Source organism: Apis laboriosa, unplaced genomic scaffold (assembly GCF_014066325.1).
Source record: "Apis laboriosa isolate Shangri-la unplaced genomic scaffold, ASM1406632v1 scaffold28_cov147, whole genome shotgun sequence".
NCBI classification, from domain to species: domain Eukaryota; kingdom Metazoa; phylum Arthropoda; class Insecta; order Hymenoptera; family Apidae; genus Apis; species Apis laboriosa.
In genome coordinates this window covers 727,186-746,339 of record NW_025222687.1, presented here as the reverse complement: position 1 = coordinate 746,339, position 19,154 = coordinate 727,186, and the positions used below count along the sequence as shown (strand labels likewise).

Here is a 19,154-nt window from a genome sequence, read left to right as displayed (position 1 = left end):
TTTCCCCGTGCGATCAAATTGATCCTGATTGTGACACGATGGAAAGTGGTAAATAACAAGCGATACCTGTTCGATACCAAGTTTTAAAATAAGTAGGTAGACTACTTTAAAGGATTTATGTTATATCTTATCGATAACGAGACTTCATAATTTTTCTTCGAAAAATACGAACTCTCGTTTCATCGTTTCGAATTTATCGGGGATAGAAGCAATATAAAAAAATCTACGAGGATGGTTCGATTGGAATGGAATAATTGTCCCTTCTTTTCTTTCTTTTTTTTTTTTTTTTTTTTTTATATAAGGAATACGATCGATTTTCCGGAAAAAATGATGCAAGGAGAATGATACGTTAATTGGGATTGTCGCTGTAATTTATACGAGTATTCGGTTTCAGCGGTGTTTTACTCGTCGTTTATCTCGAAAGTGAGATTTTAACCGAGTGGCAGGTCGAAAGGAAACGAGGCTGTAATATATTCCGCTCTTCCTTTCGCGATCACGGCTCGCCGTCGACGCGTGTACATGCCCGCCAACTACACCCGCTCGAATAATTAAAAGCGAGTTTTATTTTTTCGAAACTTCTATCCGTCCGCCGTGTCTAGATCCAAAGCTGAGAGAGCATTATTTCTAGAAGAAACGAGACGAGAATTTTTCTTTTTTTTTTTTCTATTAAAAATTCGAAATAAAAATTTTTCTAAATATCGAAAAAATATCAGAAAAATTGGATTTCGAATAACAGTGAATTTACTTCGAGGAGAGGCGCGCGTTAGACTTAATAAAATCGTCGCCTCTTGTGTGCCGGAAGTGATCGTGAAAAGCATCCCTCGGGGGCACGATAGAAAGGGGGGCCGTTTTCATGAGCGATCCTCGCGGGCGGTCGTCGTTCCTTTCCACTTCGATTCCATTTTAGCGACCAGTTTTTCCAAGAGTTGAATGGAGCAAAGGGCAAAGAAAGGGGAAAGAGGGAGGGGGGAGGGAGACGAGAAGGGATAGGGGAAACTTGTGCCCTTACGAATTCGCCACGACGAATGTCGTGGGTGGTCGTGATGAGGAACGGCTTCCTCGGGATTCCTCTCGTTTCGCCAGGAATTCGACGCGCGAGAGATGCTGGCGCATAGATAGAATCATCTCTACCTATGGCTAACCGTCCGTGTTTCTTTTAGAACAACATTTTACGACGTACTTCTAAAAATGATCGTCGGCCACTGATTTCGTGATCTCGTGACAGATTTACCATTGGTTTTTATCAAAAATCAAAATTTCGAAGTCAAAGTTACGAATAAAGTTATTTCGATAATTTATCGTTCAAAATATAATAATAATTGTAATGGTAAACAATCAAAATTATCCACGAATAAAATGCTTGTTATACAATATATTCGAAATTTTTAACTAGTTATTTTTTTAATGGGTTTATGTCCATGATAAGTAAAAAGAAATTTGTAGATAATAATGGAATCGTACACTTCACGATCTCTTAATTTCAAGTACGAGTATATATATATATATATATATATATATATATATAAAACATTTCGAGGACGATGTTTATTATCGGACCGGAACAGATACAGTGGCTGATAATCTCCATCTTCGTTATTTAAATCATTCTCTTGGATTCATTCTGTAGCTGTGCTCGTAAACCGAGGCAGGGTTAGAGATTTTATCCGAGTCCTTGGGAATCTTTCATTGGCCAATGTCAAAACGAATAAGGTCATCGGTCATCTCTTGAAACACGATCGCAGTGGGACATTGTTTACGAAGCCTTTGCCTTTGTCTTGCGTTCGAGAGAAGGAATCAGTCGATCTCGATCTGTTGGCGGAGACACACACGTGGTTCTTAGCCAGTATAGCGCGAGGTGGTATAGTCACCGCGGGAGTTCGTTCAGTCGAGAAGTCAGAAACTGGAGTATCGATCTTGTTATCTTTCGCTTTGTATCGCCAAGTCTATCTTTGGTGTGAATGTGTCGCGCTCAGACAGACGTGGCGTGATGTCTTGCTTCAGTTTTAGATACACTGTGCGAGATAAGTGTAAATTTCAAAGAAAATATCACGTATTTTCTTTGGAATAATTTTTTTCTAAAATTATAAAAATTGAAACGAAGAAATTTCTTGAAAAAAAACGTAAAGATTTTATATCATACCTTATGAATATTTGTCTTTTATTTTCACCTTTTCTTCTAACTAATTCCCTCTTCTTAATTTTCTTAAACCCATGTGAAACTTTTCAAACAATTATTTCTGAACGTTAGAATTTCTTCTGCCGCGTTTCTTCTCTTGTAAATGACAGCGGAGTATTGTATTATCCATAAGTTAGACAAGGATAAAAATTTCGGTGATCAACGCCATCTCGCGTTTGGATCACCGAAGCTTCGACTCGTTACTAGCATAGCAGAATGTGCAAGGAGGTATTCGTGACGTCACGGGGGAAAGAGAACAACATCGTGCGAGAAGGACAGAATAGACGAGCCACTATTTTTGGTTATACGGTTCCTAATACCCCCCACCACTTCGACCACGCTATATTAAAAATTCATTAATTATTACTTTTTCAATAAAAATTTATATACTTTTAGACTTGTATATTAAAGTTAGAACTTTAAACAAATTTCTCATATCAATTTCGATACGAAATTCTTCCATTAATTATTTATTAATTATTAACCTATCGTAATTTCTAAATACATCGAGACGCCGTATTGAAAATTAATTAATTATTCGTTTTTCAATTGAAATTTCGATACTTTCGAGAATGTGTCATGAAGCTGAAGCTTCAGACAAATTTCTCGTGTCAATTTTAATTCGATGTTCTTTTCAATTAATCATTTATTAATCGATTATTGCGTAAACATCGGATTGACGTCATTCGTACGCGACGTATTTTTCATTAATTTATTATTATTGCTGCATTTATTTATAAATATAATTACACGAATCTGAAACGTTACTTCCACTACTATATTCACATATAAATTTTACTCGCAATTTTATTTTTGTTTAAATGAAAAAACTAATTGTTTATAACTCGACGAAAGAAAGGGGATTTGCAAATAAAATTCTCCTTATAAAAATCGTTAATAAATAATTAATTAATAAAAATTTCACGTTAAAATTGATAAGAGAAACTTGTCTGAACTTCTAGCATTAAAATGCAAGTCTAAAAGTGCATAAATTTTGTTTACAAAACGCGTAATTAATTAATTTTCAATATGGCGTCTCGATGTATTAGAAATTACAATGTATTAATGCGTAATTGTTAATAAATAATTAATTAATAAAAATTTCACATTAAAATTGATAGGAGAAGCTTGTCTGAACTTCTAGCATTAAAATGCAAGTCTAAAAGTGGATAAATTTTGTTTACAAAACGCGTAATTAATTAATTTTCAATATGGCGTCTCGATGTATTAGAAATTACAATGTATTAATGCGTAATTGTTAATAAATATTTAATTAATAAAAATTTCACGTTAAAATTGATAAGAGAAGCTTGTCTGAACTTCTAGCATTAAAATGCAAGTTTAAAAGTGCATAAATTTTGTTTAGAAAATGCGTAATTAATTAATTTTCAATATGGCGTCTCGATGTATTAGAAATTACGATATATTAATCATTAATATAAATAATTAATAGAAAGCTATTTCACAATAAAATTGATACAGGAAACATGCCTGAACTTCTAGCTTTAAGATATGAGTGTAAAAGTTTTGAAATTTTAAGTAGAAAACGAATAATTAATGAATTTTCCATGCGATAAAGTAAAAATGCTTGTTATCTTTCTCGCACAATGTTGCGTACCTTGTCTGTGACGTCATACGATTCGCATACCTCCTCGTATATTCTGCTATGCTAGTAACAAGTCGAAGCTTCCAGTATCCAAACGCGAGATGGCGTTGATCATTGAAAATTATTTTAATTATTTTCTTCGTAACTTATTGGGTAAAATGTCAACGGATTATGAAGTAAGGATACGAAACGCATACAAATTATAATTCAGAAAATATTTAAATAGTATTATGGTAGTGTAAAGAGACATAATAAAGGAAATATATTCTTAAAAATATACTACATGCTGTATGTGTAAGTAAATCATTTTATAATATATTTTGTAATGTATCGTTACTTTGGTTAGAATAGGTTATGAACGTAGAATTAAAATTAACTTTTTTTTACAAATAAATCATTCACATTTTTTCAGTAATTATTTATTTATTGTTATTTAAAATCATGTTTCAATAAAGAAATACTGTTCATTTATTACATTAATTCATTTAATGATTTGATTTAACTTTCATCGATCATATATGATTATTATAAATTAAATAGTAAGTAAAAATTGAAAACGTTATTAAAGGTTATTAAAGTAAGTTAAACGTATGCATAATTTTAATTATTAATTAAATTAAATCGAATGAATACATAAGATTTTGATTAATGGGGAAAGTTTAATTCAAGACGATCAACATAAATCAAGAAGAACAATTTTGTGAAGAGAAAAATGGAATTTGCGAGAGTGTTTCTCGTAGAAAAATAGCAGAATGGTCACGGTATTACGACGTAACTTCTCGCCAACGGTATAAACTCCAGCAGAGCTATTGTCTGTCGCCCGAAGCAACCGTTCAACGAAAAGCGAGCTTCATTGTCGTGATTCCGTAACCTATGAATGGTTGGCTATCTCGTTTAACTTCAATTACCGTGCCTTCCCTTTCATTTCATTGCTAGTACTGTCAAGAAGCGGGGACACAACACCAATGTTCTGTCATTCTTCTCCTTTTTCCTTTTTTTTTTTTTTTTATTATTCCCTATATAACCTAAACCTTTGTTGCGGAAAAACCATCTTACCATCGTGTTGGATTACTCGTTAAATTTTCCTTTTAAAAAGATCTCATTCTAGACTAATTCAATGACCATGATATAAAAGATTCTAAAAGAGTAACAAAATTAATTTGTATTTTTTTCAGGTAGGAACGATCGAATTTCCAGATTTGATCAGAATATAATAAAAAAGAAAAATTTTCTTCGTTATATAAAAGAAGCAAGAAAAATAAATTAACATTGGAAAGTAGACGATGCAGTGGATGTACGTATTATATTAAACTCTTGGTAATGTTTTCTTAAACGATTTTCTTAATCGATAATTCATATTTCTTCCATAAAAAATATGTCAGAATTATTAACGAGATTCATCTACTTTGGATGATGAGAAAGCAGTTCAAAGAAAACAATAGGATCCCCCGTTGAAACATCGAGTATCCGGTTGAAGATGGGTAGTGGCTGCAGGGGGTCCAATTTAACGATGTACAAACGATCGAGGCGTTAATTACTTTCTAATCGTTGCTTGCCAGTATAAAAAAAAAAAAAGAAAAAAAGAAAGGTAACGAAAGAAAAATCTAACTTTGTCGAAAGATATATTTCTCATCGTATCTTTTCTCGATTTATCGACTGCTCGATCTCAATTATTATTTTTGTCGATATCGAAATCGGCATATTACTATACCGGATGGAAGAAAGTCAACCTCGAGAGATACACAGACCACCTGGATTTCTTCCTGGGAGGTCGCAAAAACTGGATGTATTAAACAACCATCAAAAAAATAAAAGGAGCTCAGAATAAAAAAGAATCACAGGTTTCGGGAGTCGAGGAACAGATAATAATTAAAAGATATGCATTTCTTTCCTTTGACACCACTTTTAACGATTTGTATAATATTTCAATGCCTGGTTTTTTTTTTCAGATACATACAATGAGAAACGCTTTGAAATTGTCAATTCACAAAACTTTGAAAGAATGAATTTTTTATTTTAAAGTAAATCATTTTATAATATATTTTATAATATATCGTTACTTTGATTAGGATAGATTATGAATGTAGAATTAAAATTAACTTTTCTTTACAAATAAATCATTCACATTTTTTCAGTAATTATTTACTTATTGTTATTTAAAATCATATTTTAATAAAGAAATGCTGTTCATTTGTTACGAGCTAATTCAATTTAATGGTATAACTTTTATCAATCATATATGATTGTTATAAATTAAATAGCTAGTAAATATTGAAAACGTTATTAAAGGTTATTAAAGTAAGTATTAAAGGTATGCATAATTTTAATTATTGTATAATAATTATTGTATAATATGTAAATATAATTTCAAAGATATTCAGATTTTCAGATAAAATAAACAATAGTTTATAAGTATTTTATCCATTTAAAATAAAGATTATGAATTTTTGATGAAGCTTGTCACGCTGATCGAATTTCATTTTTTTTTTGTAGATCTTCCACGGTAAAAACGATTTACCAAGAGGTGATCCTTGAAGATCATTTTCCTACGTCTATATACTGGAATCCCTTGCCTGTGAGAAAGTCCCAAGGCAGGAAGTGACTATAAATATTTGCTTAGCTAGCCGTCTTTTACGATTACAACGCGATTCAGCTTGACTGGAGCTCGATTGTACTCATGTGACGTAATGTTCCGTTTTGCACTGTACTTGATGTTGGAACAAGTTGAAGAAGGACGATTTAAAGTTGCGAAACGACAAAGAAGACTTTATCAGTAGTATTTTTATATTTGAAATTCCATGAATCTATAATCTTTTCAAGCATTTTACAAGATATTAATACAAGGTTAAAAATTTAAAAAGTAAAAAAGTAAAGTTTATTTTTAAAAGAAAGATATTATCTTTATCAATATTTAAATTTTCCAAATTCATGAAAAATAATTCTCTATCACTCTCTGTTAATTCTTCCAACATTTTCAAATTATTAGTTTAGCATATTGTTTTATTACATTTACATTTGTTTTATTTCAGATTTCCGTAATAATATCTACTTTGCTATATGAGAAATTATAACTCTAAAATGAGGAAGTCTAGAGTTAATACTCGATCTCAACAAAATTGCAACTTTAGCCTAGATGATACTATAAATAAATACTTTATATTATACCTGTATTGAGATATGCTTGCGAAAATAATCAACATTAACTACTTGAACTATAATTATCCTATCAATCTTATATGGCATGAAGAAATTAGTCATGCTTCTGAAACCATTAAAAACGACGGGGGAAAAAGAAATAATTCACGATAAACGCGGAGGATCCAGTTGTTGACTGTACTACGAAGGCAATATACTAGAGGGAAGTTAATAAGCAACCGCATAGAAGTTGGCAAGGCCTAATATCAGCCTAAATATACACAACGTGAAAGTCCAGGAAGGGTCTTAAAAAGGCTATATGGATTAAAAAAACGTAGCCGAGCCTACTGATCTGTAAAAAAAATTAAGAAGATGCTCATATTGCAACAAAGCTAATCTGCTCAATCTTTATAGCTTCCCCCTTTCGTTCCATGATCAACTCTTCAACGGAAAGAGAACTCATCGCAATTAGAATATTCACAAATTGTATTTATCGAAGATAACCTATATATATATTATATATATTCATATATATATTCATTATATATTGTATATTATATATATATATATATATATTATATATAGGTTATCTTAGTTATATAGGTTATATAGGCTATAAATATATTAAAAACACAAGGATAATAAAGAAAATTCGTCAAAAGGAATTAAAAACTTGCATTTACAGCAAGAAATTCTTTTGTTCGACTAAAGTAAAGAAAGTTGAAGTGATTCTCTATTTTAACAAGATCAAGAAGAACAAGATCCATCCAACGATTGAATAGAGCTAATGGAATTAGCTCCTAAAAATATTTACTTTTATTGAATTACCTGAAGAAAAGAGAGAGAGAGAAATCTACAGGAGAGGGAAGAGAGAATACGATCGAGCCTTTGTCGCAACAGTTAATCCATGGATAAAAGAATCGAAGAGTATCCTCGGTATACTTGTCGTGGAGAAGAAACGAGATCGCAGCACGAATCCAAAATCGAGGGTATCGAGTTTTCGTATAGTCCTAGGAAAATATTATCGCAACGAGAAGGGGGAAAGAAACGCGATTTCCAATTGGAGGGGCAGTTTTTACGTCGAGATCCCGGATTCCTCCGTCCATTTTTCCTCTCGTGAATCTGCCTCTCCCTTTCCCTTGCCGTACAGGTACCCTCAGGTCGACTAACTTTGCCTCGTTTGGAGCCCATTCTTCCCCATTCATTCTCTGTGTCGTTTTCTCCCGGAGGACAATCCACGGTGTCCTGGGGTCTCACGCCTCGGCATTGACCGCCACCATTCATCGGTTCATTCTCTTCCTTCGACAGCGACTCTTTGTCACCCCCCTCAGAGATACGCGGCGGAGGGAAGGAGGGAATGTGGGGGAAGAAACCGTGAAAAATAAAAGGAAGCCGAGTTTGCGGTGGAAAAATGAGAAAAAGAAAGAGAGACAGAGAGAGAGAGAGAGAGAGAGAGAGAGAGAGAGAGAGAGAGAGAGAGAGACGGCTCGAGCCGCGGAATTATGGAGCGTGGAGAGACGGGGTTTTCTTGCGGTATTCTATTCAATCGGCCGCTTACTGCGATTCCAACCATTCTCAGCTTCGATGGTAGCAGCCACTTTGCCGAAATCACGCCCTCCTTTTGACAATGACATCAAGATTTATCGAAATCCTGCAGGGATATATCGTGATTTTTGCGCTCGTGTTCCCTTTGTACGATTCTTTCCATGTAACTATAAACCTTGATTACGCTTTATTAGATCGGCTTGTCATCGTCATTATCAATGAATAACGAAAATCAAGCGAATGCTGTAAACTTTGCGCGTTAAAATTAATTTTTTTTTCAAGATTAAATTGAAAAAGAGGCTTAGAATTGAAATTATAGACAAATGTTTCTTCTACTTTCAACCAGGAGTACAGCATCGCGCAAGAGGTAAACAGGAATGTCGAGCAAAAAAGAAAATCTCGTGCAAACGATGTGAAAGAATTACGGACAATATATATATATATTTCTTTTATTTTCAAAGGAGGACGTTTCATCGTGCAAGAAACAACAGGAATGTCGAGCAAAAGAAAGAAAGAAAGAAAAAAAAAAAAACGTTTTACAAACAGATTAACATAGCGTGAAAGAATATTTACGAGCGATGAGATATCCTTAATCGATATCTGTGTTATTCGAAAGGCACCAGTCATCCTATCGATGATATAAAACTCATCAATCGGCGGCGATTTATATTGCTCTCCATCCATCGATATCTGATACTGTTCCTACCAATTGTAAATGATAAAATTATCATCTTGTTATATTGGAATGAAAATATCCATCATCTCTAATCTATACGGAACGTCTTGATCCTACGCCAATGACTCCACCATACACGCGTACCTATACATTCTCGTAAAAAGCACGTGCTCGATTTTCGGTTGGAATTCGCTCCTCTCGCTCGTTTCCACGGGTAAACTCGTGGCGTATTTGTGTGGTATTCAGCGAGAGGATCGAAAGAGAGGGCCCGACAATTACGAGTACCTGGACGAGCAGCAACGAGCAGCCTGTTGCTCCTCCCGGCGTACTCTGCACCAGTGTATATACCCGGACAGGTTTCGGCGGCGTAATTATTAATATAAGAGAAAGAGAGAGGAGGATGCTCAAGGTGGTCCCTCTCGGTGGAAGGGCACGGGGCAGTTTTTGTTTTTTTTCTTTTTTTTTTTTTTCAATCAAGTTCTCAAGAGTGTAGAATCGTCAGCGTGCACGCACACGCGGCTGCTTTCGGGTGCGATACGCGACGTATCATAATTACCGGAGGACCAATTAATGGTCGAGTCGACATCCCCGGTAATTTGGACAGAAAGTTATTTGTCAATTACTTATCTAATTCCTGTTGATTTATCCTCTCTTTGTACTACGTTGTTCTTGTGTTGGTTAGTGTTCTTTTATTTTGTTTTGTGTTTCTTTCTTTTAAACGCTTGTTAGAATTCTTGTTCGAATCTGATATTTTTGATGAAAAAATTAAGATATAAAGAAAGGAAATTTGATGTATCGTTTATATATGCATTTTTATAATCGATTATTAGATAGCAACAAGATTTGCAGCTGGGATTTATAATTAGAGAATTAAAAAATATTATTCAAATTCAATAAATATTCATCTATTTTTCTGGCATGCAAGAAAGAAAAATTAGAAATTCAAATCGACGTCCAATAACTATGAATGGCATACCGAGAGAGGATAGAGAGGCGAGGTAATATCTTTGGAAGGATGTTCCTCGAAGGAGCGCAGATCAGATAGGGTTTGGCAAAGGCACGGTGTGGATGAAATTGAAAAACGCAACGATAGGATGATTCGTGCGCGCAATTTGCACGAATGGATTAACGTGTAAACTCGCACGAGGGACCGTGGCCAAGGTAAGACGATTCGCGCGTGCGCACCAATACTTTCCATGTAAGGGGGAGCCTACTGGCCCCGTGGCACACGAACCTACAAACCGAACAAGCCACCGTTCCCGATCGTTTTGGGCCTGACCAGAACAAACCTTCGAAAACCTGTAGCTTCCTTTTTCGTCCTTGTTTTGATGTGCCAACGCGTGCGTGTGTTCGGAAATAAACAATACCTGCGATCCACTATCCGATGATAATGAGGCTTCCCAAATGTTCAAATGCGAACTGTGACGAATGTTAAAAGATATTATTTTATAATTTTCATTTTGTATCAGCTGATTAGTTATTGGACATGGATTTTTAATTTTATGAAAATCAAGAATTTTTGTAAAAAATTGTTTTTATTTGTGATTGTCAGATTAAGAGTTGAGGTAAAATTTCGAGTAAAGTTACTTTAAATAATAAGTTTATTTAAAATGTTTAAATAACATTTATTCGTAATTATTATAATTGATCCATTATATAATATCTTATTAAATTATTGAAATAACTTTATTTTTCCTTCTCTTAAAATTTTGTTATCTATATCTGTTCAGATTAGCTATCGTCGATTCGTGCGTTACAATGCAGTAAATAATCTTGTAAAAGCTTCTTTATATTGCGCAACGATATTTTACAAGCTCGATGACACCGAGTCATCTATTCACAGTAAAAAATGTTCGCAGGCGTGCGCATACGCTCAATTCGGTCAGACTTTTTTGCGCGATTTTTTCGAGAAGCGTACGAACGTATGCGCACTTTCCAAGCACATAGGTGCGCGCGCGCCAGTCGTTGACGAGTTGTCGATGCAGCGTGGTAACAGTTACCGAATATGGTGTATACCGGTTTTTTTTCGTTTTCACCGCGTTCCAATGGCTTCAATCCACAAGCCTGATGCACTGGAATCGTAGTACTCTCGGTACCGTTGTAATCGTTATAAGTAACGAAAACAAGCGACTCGTTTCGTGGTCGCTGCCAAGTACGGTAGCGTTTCATACTTTTTTGCCATTCTTCCGGAGAATGCTGTAACGCGCGTGCCACTGTCCCTCTTCAATGTCCATTGGTTCTGGGTCGAGTTTTCGCATCGTGTCTTTCTTCCTACCCCGCCGAAATGTTTCTCTAGATCTTATTATTCGAGTACGTTTATCCTTCCATTTTTTATCCAGAATGAAAAATGTGTAAAGGTGGACAAATTTTTTGCATCGTAATAACGATAGTTCCTTAAAAAAATTATTTTGTGTCTGGAATTTCTACTAATTTCATGATGAGGGATGAAAAATAAGATAATATGATCGTTTTCGAAATATTCGATTCGATATTATGATAAAATGTGGAAATTTTGAACAAATGTGCGATGGAAAATTAATTATACAGGATAGGAAATTAAGGTGCGATTAGTACGTTGATAAGCGAGGTAAATTGAGCGTGACGCTAGCACATGCGCATGCGCAGTCGTTTGCACGCCACGCGACCGCCACGCTCGGTATCTTAAAATTTTATCTCACTTCCTCCTACTTTCGTTCTCACCAATTTCTTCTGTCCCCCTTCCTCTCGCTATCAAGAAATACCGATTAGTATCTCCCCGATTCATCTCCACCCTCTCTTGGGAACAACGTTTCTTCTCCCCTTCCTTTGTTTCCTTTTACATTTTCTCAGCCCTCTTTCTTCTTCTACTTCTATTTCTCGATCTTCTTTCTCTTCTTCCTCTTTCTCTTCTCCTTCTGTTCTCTCGGGCGCCGTCAGATTTACTCGCCTTCTCGAGTTGCTTCTTTCAACTCTCAAACGCTTGTAGTACTTACTCCAGGCAACGTACTCACGCTGCGTGGCTGCATTTTATTCATGTTCTCCTCTGTTGTTCTCCGCCAGTGATGGCCTACGTATGTACTAGAAAGATTTACACAGTTCCAATCGTATTCACTCACAGATGTTAAAAATTTACATACTTACGTTCGAATATCGATCGATATTATTCAGTAACTCAACTTTTGAAATTTTTCAGATTTTTTTTTTTTTTTTTACAGAACCATATTACGGTGACGATAAATGAATAAAATCAATGTCGTTACTATTGGGAAGACGTACGCAAATTTCACGAAGTGAAACAATAGAAAACAAAGTCGAATAGGATAAAAAATTGCATTGAAATCGCATCGAGATGATGACCAGAGCGAGTTTGATACGTTTCGAGGGCGATCGGTGGCCATCGCTAGAGCGACGACGGGAGCGGGACCGGCAGCAACTTCTCGGGTTCCCACCGAACCCGGGTTCTTCGTCTCTGTCTGACCCGCCGCGTGGCCGATCCTTTTCTCCGGCGATGAGCCGGTGTATCGTGAAACGCGCTCCCGAGGCGGCTGCCTTTTATTTTCTCGGCGTGCGTGCACCCTCCGTTCAGCGACTGAAACACTGTTGCCTCGTGAAAATAAACGAGCTGGAGGTGGAATCGGCACTAACAGAACCTACAGGGGAAAGAAAATAGACCAACGCATATACGTACGTAACTCATTTCGCGCAACGCCCTCTTCGCGTACTACAAACTAACCTCAAAGAAAAACGATTTGGTAATAATTTAATCATCTTTACAGCGACAACCGATCGCTGTTTCTTTAAATTCGTTGTTCTGGATTTTGTGTCATTTTTTTTCTTTTTCATCGTTTTTTCTATTCAAAGAAGATAGTATTCGTTTCTGCTTCCTAATCAATCACGTAAGTAATATATATATATACTATATATAATATATATATATAATATATATATATATAAAACACGTTAAATGCATAATTGTTCAAAATCGAATTAATTAACCTTTTTAAAATTTACAATGGTTGTTTGTAGAACTTTCTTTAAATACAATTCTCTTATTGAGAAATGAGAGACGAAAAAATAAAGGAAAAAGAAGTACAATTGATTTTGCCGATACATTTGAGAAGTAGTTTTTACGAACAGCAGATCGATATTTATCAATCGACTGACATTTTCGATCGATGATCATAGGATTACCTGTTCTTCTTTACGTAGTGAAATATGTAAGTAAACTTATAACGTGTATTAAAAATGCACTTTCCAAATTGTTTATGGCCGTACATGTGAAGATTCATTAATCCTTTCTGCGCAATTCTTGTACTTTCAGCTCTTGTACTCTTTCAAAAAAGTATTTTTTTTGAAAAAACTTTTTACACTCGTACAGAATAATTTTTATTTCAAATAAAAAGAAGAAGTAAAAAGAAGAAATAATCACTCTTATTGGATTCGAATATTTGTGCGAGACCATTATATGTACTATATTTAAAGGAAACATTTTTTTCATATCGTTGAAATTTTACTTAATTTTACGTCTGCAATGCCATGACGCTCATTGTAAATCATTCTGCTTTCTTTTTTCCTCAATTGTACCTCTGTGTCTGCAGTCATTTCTACGAAAGAACGCGTGTGGTGCATGATTCCTGGAACGGTAACTTTCCAACCTCTTATTAACTCGACGCCATTAATCCCATTACCTCGATTCAATTAGGCCGATTTTACTACATAGAATTAAAATGAACATCGTTAAACGTATACTTTATTTGTTTCAGTTGAATTTTTCCTCGATCGAAGTCTGGACAAAAACATAACCTAAAATTCTAAGAAGAATAATCTTTCCATCGCGATACCAAAAATACTATTTATTCGTGAAACTCTCTCTCTCTTTCTTTGAACACGTTCCGATCCTCGTCGCTGGAATTAACTCGTTCCCGAAATGAGACAACATTGTTCCATCCACGACGAGAGTCGGAAAACCGCGAGCGTTGATTCTCGAAAACCGCAGAAACCGAGAACACGCAATCGTGCAATTACACATTCCGAAATTGGCGGGCGTGAATACGAAACGAGATGGAAAGTGAACTCGAGTCCGGTTCGAAAACAACTGGCCGAATAATAATCCCGCTTACACGAGCAAGCGGCTCCCAATGAAGCGCGGCCGAGTGAAGATCGTCCCCACGGTTGATTGAATTTTTCAGCGGCGGACCAAGTATCGATTTTGCGGCATAATTTTTAACGAGCCACGCTCACATTTTTCGAGGACAAGGAGGGCCAAGTTGACGCGGTGGACGTGATTCCGCGCGAGAACAGTGTCCACTCGTTTTTATCCAGGCAAGAGGCCTGCTCGCTCGATGGTGTATCATTATGGATTCGCGTGCGCTGCCCCCCGGTCATTCTCGTCTCATCTTGAGCAGGTTTCCCTCTTCTTCTATCCGACGCAACCGCCACCTTCCTCGTCACTTCCTGCGCGAGCGTGTGCGTGCGCGCACGCGTACACGGTCCGCCGAATCTTCTTTCTTTCTCTTTCTCTTTTTCTTTTTCTTCTTTTTGTAATGGCCGCTCGCGGAGAATTGACCTAACGTCCACGAGGAGAATCCGGCCCAGGTATCAAACGCCTTCCGATCGCGCGAGCAACTTTTGCACAGCCATTGAGGAACGGGCCACCGTGTCACACTTTTATTTCTGTTAAGGATACGCGGCTCGGTTTTAAATTCGGCGCCAGCTTCCTCGCTGTAACCGCCTCTTCTGAACAACATTCCTGCGTATTTATTATACAGTGGCTCGCGTTCGAAATTAACTATAGTTCTTCTTCCCCTCTCCCCACCTCTCTGGTCAGTCGAAAATTACAACGATAGATCGATCTTTTTTTTTTTTTTTTTTTTTTTCTTTCGAGATCTTCGAGTCAGATAAATTCTGGAACGTGCACGGAGTCGTCCATCTTCCTTTATGACTGAAATGAAATTTCTATCGTTTCTATCGATTCGAAGTTTAATCTTTTTATATGATTTTTCAGATCAAGTTTGAGGAGACGATGAAGATGATTTAATTGTGATTGTTGTTAAAATGTTAGATTAGAAATGTAGATTTTTTCCAAACTATTTATTTTATAAATGAATTGTTTCTTTTTTTTTTATAATTCAAAAGTTTCTTGTTAGAACATAGAATTATTTATTTTTGTAAAAGAATCTAGACGTTGGCCGCTAATTAATTGATACATCAACGAAAACAGGTACAAAGAACTTGTACGAGCACTTTACATCACCCCGAGTATGGGAATTAATCTTGTGAAACAATAGAAGAACAACGTGGAAGACAAATTTTCCTTTCCATTTGCAGCCAACCCTCAAATAGCGCTATACTCGGAAGCACACGAGCATAGCGAAGATCCTTTCCTGCGATAAATCGAACACACTTTCAGTATGTACGCCGAGGAAAGATGAGTGTAGAGCCGACCAATAGGGTTCCAACAACACCATCTTGATAACAATACCCCGCTGTTAAACAATTTGACAACGAATTCGTCTTCGGAAAGCCAGCCATTACTTCTAGTCGTTAACTGGTATCTCATTTTTCTTACGAGTACAAAAATTAAAAGTTTCTAAAAATTTTCGAGAAATTTTAATAATTGGAAATTTTTTAATCTATAATTTATATCAATATATATATATAAACGTTTCTTTCTTGTATTACTTTTATCAAAAAAAAAAAATTCGTATAAAAAAATTATTTACGTGAAAATAATAAAAATAAAGTTTCGCGTGGCCTGCGAAATAGTAGTATTCGCTGCTCAACTGTATATCGGTGCAATCTTCATCCAGGCGCTGTAACTTTCTACAAGTTCGGCAAACGTTGGCCAAACCAGTTTTTACACGAAACAAAATTTATTACGATCCAATGAAATTACCGCAATATTATATTATTCCTCTTTCGTTTATTACTGCACGATGTCGTGATCTATAATTGTATGAATCACAGACGACGTGTAAGGATCGTGATTGTCTCATAAAATCACACAATGCGAAGAGAAATCGTGATATCTCATAATTTATCCGTACGAAGTTACCGGTTAACGATATATTCGTAAAACAGCATTTATCCCCTAGGCAAATGAAAAGTAATTTAATTGAATCGTGTAATCGTGTATTAAATTCGATATCATTACGGTATGATTGAAAAAAACGAAATAAAAAACTAAAAGTTAAACGCGCTATTTGCAAAGTAACTCGGTGTTACACGTCCAACGACAAATTACGCATCACCGCTCGAAGATAACTGCCGTAATAACGATCCTAAGCGCCTGGAGATCAATTGACCGTGTTGACATAGTAGGATACTTACGTATCGAGGTAGCAGATCTGATTAGCCGTATGAATGCGACGGGAGAAAAGAAAACGCGAAGCGAGCGAAATAATTTCAACGATTTCTCGGGAAGACCTTAATTCCCCGAGGCATCTGCATATCGTGCAGGTCGCAAGAGCAATTCGAACGATTATTTCGGTGCCACGTGCCTCGGACTTCTTCGTCGTACGCCACGTCCCTCCTCTTCGCTCGTTCGCTCTCGTTATCGGACCAGTGGACAAGGATGGCGCGAGTTGACGCGCGACACGCGGGACAAGGAGGAAAGTACGAGATGCACCTGTCTGTCGCGAAGGCAAGGTGCCACGCCGAAGGCAACATTCGCTCGCGCCAACCGCGATAGTGAGCTAATGAGCCACGGCGAAACCGCTATACGTTTTCTTGTGCATCGTTCCCTCTGTGTGTACGTACACTTTAGCCACAGCGATGGATTGGCACACCATCGAGATAAAGACGGAAAAGTAATCCCTCGTTTTTATCTTTTTTAATTAGCAACCGAGTAGGAGCGAACCAGAGAGAATCGTGTCTTCGGTTTTCTCGGTTTTTATTCTCATAGTGGTTAACCAGACCTTAACTGTTTAACCGAGTTAACGTCTCGAGAGATGTTGGTCTTTCAATCCGTTTTGTGGATCGACGCAATTATCGGTCGCAAAACGTGTCGATCTGGATAAATATCATGGTTCGATGAACGAATTAAACTTACTGGAATTTTTTTATTTCTTTTTTCTTTTTTTTTTTTTTTTTTTTTATGTATATGGAGAATTTTTAATTTCATGGTTCGACACATTGAGATGAAGACATTCATTTCTGAGATCTTGCGTGCACGAGCTTCTCGAATGTTTTTCAACGAACGATTTTCGCGTGTCTCCTGGTTATTTGTGAATGTGAAAGAAACGTTATTATCGCGGTCGTTGAAAAAAATAGTTAAACATCGATGAAACATTTATACGAAACGATGCTGTTTAATTACCGTTGTAATAAAAAAAAAACAGCATTAATTGTCAGTCGACAGATAATTCGAAATATATCTTTATCTCTCTCCGGGCGGTCTATTCTTTATACGATTTTAATTGTTAATAAAATGCGATGACCTTAATTCCACATCTTGTCACGTCATCATAAATTAGCAGGTGCAGCAGGTCATATCACAAGTCAGACCCTCAACTTATTAATCTACTCTACAGAAGAATTTAATTTCACAATGTTATTTATCGCTAATCACTTTTAGTTTGTAATATCGGAATACAACAATTGAAGTGTGAATCAAGAATTTATAACTCGATAAATAAAGAGCAATATTTCATCGAATCAAGATAAAAGAGTTAATCACTTATAATATGATATAACGTACGATTGATGTATACGTATAGGATGTCATATATTAGATTTAACAGGAAGTGATTCTAGGAACAAAGATAAGTCAGAAGAAAAAAAAAAAAAGATAATGCGATTTATCTTCTCACAAGCTTCGAAGATTCGTAAAATACACAAAGTTGAAAATCGTCTTTTTTTCTCGGCAACATCGATCCAATCTTTTTCCTATCGAAAGTGACGAACTTATTGGCAAAAATATCCGCGTTATTACATTATACTGCGCGAAAAGATGGAATTAAGTTATAAGGAATTAAATTTCTGTCGAAGTGGCGGCCAGTCATGCATGACACCGGAGTACGAATTTACCTGTGCCGTAATAACAATCATCGAGCTTAAGTACGAACGTAGCTTGATATTGGGGTAATTCAACAACAAGCTGAATAGCTGCTCAGAGATCCCATCGACTTCGCGCCTCTTTTCACACATTGGTGGATGCCATCAGCCATTCACCAACCGATAAGCTTGAAAAACAAAATAAAAGAAAAACAAAAACTTCCTTCGAGTAAATTTTATCGTGGTTTATTTGAATTCCACGTGGAGGAAGAAGGACGAACCTGCATCACTTTTATCCGGGCTCATTTTCGATAAGTATGTAAATGCGGCGTACATTTTATCAAAAATTGGAAGGTTTAAATTTATTGAAATTTTTACAAGTTTTATAGCGGATATCGATAACGAGGATTAATCACGAGAATCAAAATCAGAGATAGGGAAAGAAATCGATAATGAGGAGAGAAGGAAGAAGAAGAAGTAGTTGGAGAAGCGGCGGTTTTCACGAGGAGGTCGTGCACCTGCTTATTCGCACGCCACTGTATTCGTCCTTTCCTCCTTCCTTCTTTCCTTCTTTCCTTCTTTCCTTCTTTCTTTCTTGTCCTACTCCTGCTCATCTTGCTTCTCCGTTCGCCTTGTGCGCATGCTATTGCACGCTCGCGCTCTCGTCCATCCTTGTCTCGAAAAAAGCGACTAGAAGGAGGAGATTAATCTACGATGTCGCATCGTTTAGGACGATAAACGAGCGAAACGATTCGCCGCGGCGAATAGAACCAGCTCTACCATGTTGACTCTGATTGAACTTGGACTTCTTTCGGTGATGTTTAATTCACCTTAATTGACTCCCCGAAGATTACCCGTTGTCTTGGTTTTGCTTCTTTTTTTTTTTTTTTTTCGTCCTCACTCACTGTTTTTCTGCTTTTACCTCGAGAAAGATGTATTTTTCGTTTCGAAATTAAATTTTCGAATTGCATGGATATCATTGAATATTTCAACGTTCGAACGAACGAAAGAATATATCGATATATACGTGATATAGTTATTGA

General features: G+C 36.2%; 1 long non-coding RNA gene across 7 annotated transcripts in view; it reads left to right on the top strand.

The window, feature by feature from the left end:
* Positions 1-10,743, top strand: part of LOC122714268 — a 110,126-nt gene extending 99,383 nt beyond the window's left edge. For 4 of the 7 annotated variants that reach the window (XR_006346615.1, XR_006346616.1, XR_006346613.1 and 1 more), the window contains 4 exons: positions 4,958-5,076; positions 5,165-5,803; positions 6,276-6,626; positions 6,812-10,743. This is a non-coding gene — a long non-coding RNA (uncharacterized LOC122714268). The remainder of the gene's footprint in view (positions 1-4,957; positions 5,077-5,164; positions 5,804-6,275; positions 6,627-6,811) is intronic. The other 3 variants (XR_006346614.1, XR_006346612.1, XR_006346611.1) reach the window with 3 other exon arrangements.
* Positions 10,744-19,154: the final 8,411 nt, after the last annotated feature.